This window comes from Benincasa hispida, chromosome 9, assembly GCF_009727055.1.
Source record: "Benincasa hispida cultivar B227 chromosome 9, ASM972705v1, whole genome shotgun sequence".
NCBI lineage: Eukaryota > Viridiplantae > Streptophyta > Magnoliopsida > Cucurbitales > Cucurbitaceae > Benincasa > Benincasa hispida.
In genome coordinates this window covers 23,294,391-23,302,178 of record NC_052357.1, presented here as the reverse complement: position 1 = coordinate 23,302,178, position 7,788 = coordinate 23,294,391, and positions in this window count along the sequence as shown.

The window sequence follows — 7,788 nt, the reverse complement described above, 5'->3', positions numbered from 1 at the left end:
AACTTATCTCGTGATCGAATTAGAATCAAGTTTTTTCTTTCTTCACATTGGAAGGTCACAGGATGAGAATAATTTTTCATAACAAAGATGATGAGCCTTCATGATCAAAATAAAAGCCAACAAAATTGTTTTAAATTAAAATTTTATGTCATATTTGAAAATAATTTTGAAATATGTGGAATTACTTTTTTTTTTTTTTTTTCATTTCAATATCATTCCTAAACATGTTTTAAATTCATGGTTCAATTTAAATATAGTTTTAGAATCTGATTGGTTTTTTTGACAAATTCAAATATTACAAAACTTTTGCAAAAGAACTAAGAGTTCAAAATTTGATATTAAAAAGTCCAAATATGTCACTAAATTCTCATAGTTTCAAAATTTTCAACTTAATCTATATGTATATCAATTTTCAATTTAAAATATGTCTCAATGATATTTCTAGTGCATAGAGCTAGCTTTTTAATCATTACTATTTTTTTCTTTTTTTAAAAGTGCTTCAATTAGAGATGGGTAAGGGGTAGAGGTGAAAAGTGTCCTTTTACTTGATTAAAAGTTGATTAATTATCTTTTTCATGAATATTTAAAATAAAAATTAAAAACAAACAAACAAACTTTGCCCATATATATTTATTGTTTATTTAAATCATCATCTCTATTAATTGTGGTTGGTTACATTTTTTTTCTCTTCAATAGAGGGTAGACTTCCAAAGTATGTTTGATAATATTTCAGCTTTCCTATTTCCTGTTTTTATTTTTTGTTTTTTTTCCTCTCGTTTTCTATAAAATAGATTTGTTTGATAGTTTATCATATTTCTTCTTTTCAAAATTTAAGAAATGCTTCTAATTTAGGGTTTAAATTTCAGAAACTGCAAATGAGTGCTTTTAGATTCCATGGTTTTTAGGAATTTTTAAAATTAAATTTATAAACATTATTTACACCTACTTATTTCTTGTTTTGTTATTTATTTTTTAAGGATATTTTCAAAATCCAAATCAAATTGTCAAAACGAAAAAAAAAATATATAATTTTTATAAATTTGTTTTGTTCATGAAATTTAGCTAAAAATTCAAATGTCTACTTAGAAAAATGAAAATCCTTATAAAAAAATTGTAAAAAAAACAAGCAAAATTTTCAAAATCTAACCAAAAACAAAATAGTTATCTTACATAAATTTAATTTCTTTTTATTTTAATATAGTGTCTTAACTAGTTGAACTATATATATTTTTAAATTTCAATCTAAGTCTATCTTTAACGAGTTCTCCCTTATAAAAAAATAAAAATTAAAAAGGAAAAAAAAATTCATGGTTTATAGAATTTCTATCTTGTGATCCAATATATGACAAAGAAAAAGAAGTATATGGTTGATGTTCCCATCTCGATCACGAGATTTGTTCATCCAATGTCTAAGATGAGTCTCTTGTCTCATGAATCAAGAGGAAAGAGATAAGGACACAACTTTTAGTTATAATCTTAATTGTTCAATCAAATCCAACCCTCCCAAAAAAAAAAAAAAAAAAAAAGCTATATTTACATTGTACATATAGTGATGAAATTTTTTTAAAAAATTGTTTTAGTTCTTCATAACAGTTGATTAAATATATCTGTGGTAGATATTTACTTTTTACTTCGCAACTTAGGCTTTTTGGGGTCAATCGGTGATTTAAAAATGGTATACAAGAGCAGGTAGTTCCAAGAACCCTAAAATATTACAAGTGAGAGAGATGTTAGATGATATATAATATTATATGAAACTAACCACAGCAAGCATGTCGGGAGTTATTGCCATGTATTTTTTCTTCTTGAAGTTAGAGGATCACATTTTCATACACTAATATCGATGTACTAGAAAAAAGTAGAACGAGATGGTGATAAAAAAGAATTTTGAAGAGGGTGACAAAAATAAATTTCATCTAGGTCGAGTTAAAGGGAAGGAGAGTGCAATATCTCAAACACTCACACACCTCAATTGTTGGTCTCTATCCCAATCAATCTTGATATCTACACCATCAAGGAGTAACGATAATATGTCAAATGTAGCTTTAGAGTTGTCTATTGGTTTTCATGACAATTTTAAAGATGCAAAAACTTTACAAATTAAACGAAAATAAAATGTACTAATAAAGCATAACCAATATTTTTTTTATTTATGTTTAAATTTTAAGAAGTTTCAAATGTATATTTATTTATTCATCATTTTAATTTTATAAGTACATATATGTATTGAAAGGTTAACAATCGATTTTTTAATTTTTAATTCTCTAATCTATTGATGAATTTTCAAGTCGAAAGTTATTTCAAATATATCTCTAGTAGTTTTATTGATTGTGAATTTTTTTCTTAAATTTATACTTCTATTTTGTGAAGAAAAAAAAAAATGAGAATAAGAGCTTACTTTTATATATATGAAAAAAATAATCTAGTTTCATGCAAAAGTGGAAGTAATGACTAAGGGTAAAGGTAGATAAGAAATGTGATATTAGGTATGTATACAATAAATAAGGAAGAGAAGGAAGTTCACAACTAGAAAGCAACAAAAAGCTTAAAAAATCAAAGTGAAATGACACTTTCCAACATTTAGGTATAGAGATTATTTATATATATTTGTTCTAGTTAAAAAAAAAAGAAAAGAAAATGTTTAAAGTAAAGGTAATTATTTTAAATATCAAAACTTACTTAAAATATTTTCAAATATAACAAAATGTCACTGTTTATTAGTAAAAGACAATAGATGTCTATCAATATTAGACACTATTCATCACCGATAGCCAATGATATTTTGCTATATTTGTAATAAATAGGCTTATTTTGCTATATTTAAAAACAACTCTTAAAATAATTAAAGTAACCAGGAAACTATATAGATCAAATAGTCCACTCTTTTTTTAAAAAAAAAATTAATTTCATTTTTTATTCGTTGGAGCATAAGAAGAAATAGCTTAGTAAAAAGAAATTCACATTTAGATTTAATATGGGGGGAGGGGTATTAACGTGCCACAGTCGGTTGGAGTTGGTTTTTCGACCAAACCACCATCGAACCAATTTTTGTTGGTTTAATAAACGTTCAAACCAACATCAATTGTCGAAGAGTGCAAATCAACCATCGATCGATTGGTTTTAATCATTTTTATTTTTTAAATCTTATCTAAAAATTTTTCAATTTGGATTTTTTTCAAACTAACACCGACGGAGCCAATCGATTGATGATGGTTTCGAAGAAAATTTGTAATGACACCATTGAGCAATTTTGTACATTTATAATATTTTATAGTAAACTTAAACAAGTTAAGTATTAGAATCCACACTCCGCATATTATTAAAAAAATGTTAAAATATAATTTTGGTTTCTATATTTTGAATTTTATTCCATTTTCGTTTATGTATTTTTAAATGTCCAATTTTAGTCATTGTACTTTCAATAAAACTTAAATTTAATCCATACTCTTTATTTATTGTTATTTTTTTTAAAAGAAGTTATCTATTAGTATTTTTACAATAAATTTTGATAACATGTTATATTTCCTTACAAAAAAATTATTGTTCTTATTTAGCCAATTTTTATCAAAAAATTAATTTTGAAAGATTAAATTTAACATTTATTGAAAGTATAAGGACTAAAATCAGATAATTGAAAGTAGAAAAATTAAAATTGAACAAATTTCAAAATACAAGTAGTACTGCACCAAAAAAAATCCAAAATCAATCCTTCATAACCAATATGTGTATAGTTAATGAAAAAACAAAAATTATCTTTTCAAAGATTAATAATTTGATCCACCTACAATCTTGAAGGAAAAATATATATATATATCAAAGTTTAATGATTTGATCCACCTACAATCTTGAATGAAAAAATATATATATATCAACAATCAGCATTCATATATATAGGGGGAAAATTCGTTTTGACCATTAAATTGGTTAAGTTGTATCATCAATTTTAATTAAAAAAATGAAAAAAATAATCTTTCAATTTCATCAAATTGGATCTTAAAGTATGGCAATTTCTTCCTAGCATTCAATTTCTACTCAATTGAACCCATTAATTTTAACAATAAACAAAGATAACATCTCCATAAACTCACTAAATTCAATACGATCAAGTTGTTCACAAATTTTAATTTAAGTATTAATGTATAAATTAACTATGGAATAATTTTGCCAAAACTCACAAATTCTAACAAAAATTTAGTTTTATTATTGTTTTTTTTTTAAAATCATATCGATTTTGTACCATAGGTAAGTTGTATAATTCTTTGAACCAGTATAGAAGAATAATTTTTTTATAATGATGATTCAAACGGAATTTGTTGAAAATCTTTTAAAATGTATTATAATGGTAACGCAATTAGGTAAAATCAGAGTATAAAAATTAAAAGTGAAGGTTAGGGATAAAATTTTATTTTATTTTATTTTCCTATATATTATCATCCAAATTCAAAATATAGTGCTTTAACATATCATTAAGAGGAAAGAATGTTAACTTAATTTGATTTGGTTGGAGGATCAATAACCTCCCTTATAGTTAAAAACTCAAACCATCAGAAGAAAAAAAGAATGTTTAATTTTATTCTAGCTGCAAAACTTCTAATGGCTTACATTATTTTCATCCCTAAGATTTAAAATATTTTATTTTAATAGTTGAAAATTAAAAAAAAAAAAAAAAAAAAAGAAAGAAAGAAGAAGAAGAAAGAGGAGGACTTTCCTCCTTATATTTTAGGGTTGTTTTTAAATAAAAAAAACTGTTGAAAATATTTTTAAATATAACAAATTATCTCTATCTATCAATAATACATAGTGATAGACACTAATAGATACATCTATCAGTACCTATCACTATCACTAATAAATGTGTATCAATATCTATTATTGTTTATAGACAGTTTTGCTCTATTTAAAAATATTTTCAACGGTTTTTTGTTATTGAAAACAATTACCTATGTTTTTTGTTTTGATTTAAATATTATCTGGATGTCTGTATTTTTTGTTTTGGTTTATTTTGGTCTTGTACTTTTAAAATGTTTATTGAGGTTTTTATAATTTCAATTTTGATAATTGTACTTTCAACTTTAGTTTATTTGGTCAATGAACTTTCAAAAAGTGATAATTCAATCCCTTAAAAATGAAATAAAATTCTAGTAAAGAGACTTAAAAGGTCAGTTTTTAAAAGTACAAGGATAAAAGTGAAACAAAGTTGAATGAATAAAGATCAAAATAAATATTTTAGAAGTATAAGGATCAAAATGAATCAAAGTTGAAAGTATAAGAATCAATTTAATATTTTGAAAGTACAGAGATCAAAATGAATATTTTGAAAGTATAGAGACTAAAATAAACAAAAACAAAAAAAATATAAAGAGTTGAATACAAACTTAATTTTAATGAAAGAAAATGACAATTAAGATTAAAATAAATTTTCCAAGTGAAGTTTTCATAAGCTAAAATATAATTTAAGTAAGAAAAATAGAGTCTTGCTAATATTATTACTTTGGCTTCAAAACAAAACCACGTGACACTCAAAATAATGGAAAAAAGTACAAAGAAACCAAAAACAGAAGAAAAAGAAAACCAAACAAACATTGAATAATTTGTAGCCATAGTTCAACTGCAATATCATACACACCAAAATTAATTCATGAATAACATGTGACTATTTTGTAATAATTTTATGTATTGTAATGTCTTTTCTTTTGGGACTTTCTTTTTTAATTTACTTAAATGTGTGTTCTGTCAAGTTTGTTCTTGTTTCATCAAATTGAATCTTATATTTAAATATGCAGTGAAATTAAGATTATAAATTAGTTTTTTTTTCTTACAAGTTCTATAATGGTTATAGAATTTTTTTAATACAATAAAAGAGGAATATTTGAACTACAAACATCTTTGTCGTTAACACATACTATATATCGTTCAGCTAAGTCACGTTCACTTTGCCAAACAATGTTAATATTAATGGAAACAATTTTCAAACACAAATTCTTATAAAGAAATTTCAAAAGAGAGATTTTTTTATACTGTTTGATGAATCAATTTAAACTAAATTTTCAATTTTATTGACTTGAACCAGAAGTTAAAAGTTGTGTATATTAAAGAAAAAGTGTGAATATAAATTTGTGTATATGCAACTCAAGTCAAGCATAAAGTGTTAGCGTAATGTGTAACAAGTTGTAGCACAACATATAAACAACAAGATCATAACACTAGAATTAGTAACTCAATTTGGTGTAAAGTCACCTACATTCAGGGGCAGATTATCTTATGAAACGAAACTTCATACTAATGCAAAAGTTCAGCTATTACAAACACAATTCTTAGATAGTAGACACACCTAGCATTGACTCACACATAACCAATTCCTAGTTTCAACTTAAACTCTTCTTAAGTATGAGAACATCTCACTTCCGCTAATGCTCTATATACCAAGATGCTTTTTAGAAAAGTTTCTGAAAGGAAATAAACTTCGAAAATAGCAGAAAGGAAATGAATATCGAAAATCTGCACCAAATAAAGAAAGATATTTTTCATATAAAAACAACTTGACCAAATACATGATGCTTGACATTTACAGAGATATTTTATCTGCTGAAAAATATAGTCAAGCAACACTATAGTAACAAAAAAAAAAAAATAATTAACTAACAAAATGCAGATTAAAGAAAAATGTATACACCTAATCACAAAACATCAAACTTAACCATAAAATCAAACAAGTAAAGATTGTCATAAGTTCAAATCTATAAATTCTACATTTGTTATATTAAAAGAAAGCAAACAAATTAAAACGTCTTTGGATAATTTCAACTTTATCTTTCATTACAACTATTTGAGTCAAAATGGTTGCACATGAAGTGGTGTATTCTTCTGTATATAGGTATGATATAGACACAGATATGGAACATCACAAACCTAATGGTAGAGATATATTTGAGCAAATGCTCACATCCTTTACCATGATACAACTATTTCAAGTCAAATTGGGTCTACAAAAAAGTGATATGTCCTTTAATGTGTGGTGTGCGATCAAAGTTATAGATATGAAACATTGCGATCAAACAATGGAAATATGTTTGAATCGACTATCACATTATTTGTCCCACTACAACTATTTAGGTCGAAGTGGTTACACGATAAAATATCATGATTTAATAATGGTAACAATATGTTTGAACGGACAATTACATTCATGCCCTTTAAATTTTTATAAATTCTTATTTTATCTTTTATCTGTCAATACTTGCAAACTATGCAACTATTTAGGTCATTCAATATAAAAGACTGTCATTAATCATATATCTTTTTAATTTTTTCTATATACCAAAATAAAATTATAAATTTTCTTGTGCATCTAAGTGTAACGAGTTAGTTTTCCTTTAAAAAGAACGATTTTGTTCGATCACAAAAATTTCCTTAACTAAATCTTGGACGATTTTTTGAACATGTGTGGTGGTGGAATCGAATTTTAAACTTCGAGGTCAATAGTACAAATTCATACCAGTTGAGCTATATTTATGTTAGCTATTGAACAGTATTAATTTTACTTTTTATTTTAAGTATAATTAATAAATGAAATTAAAAGTTTAAAGTAAACATTAATTAAAATATAAAGTTAAAAAAGATTTTTTTTCCCAATAATATCCCCAAGAAGCATATGTTAATAATTTTGATATTGTTGTGAAATTGAGGAGCACAACGGAGAGGGAGAAAATATAATATAATAATAAATAAATATAATACAATAATAAATAAAATAACTAAAATTATGAAAATTTAGTGGAAATTTGAAGT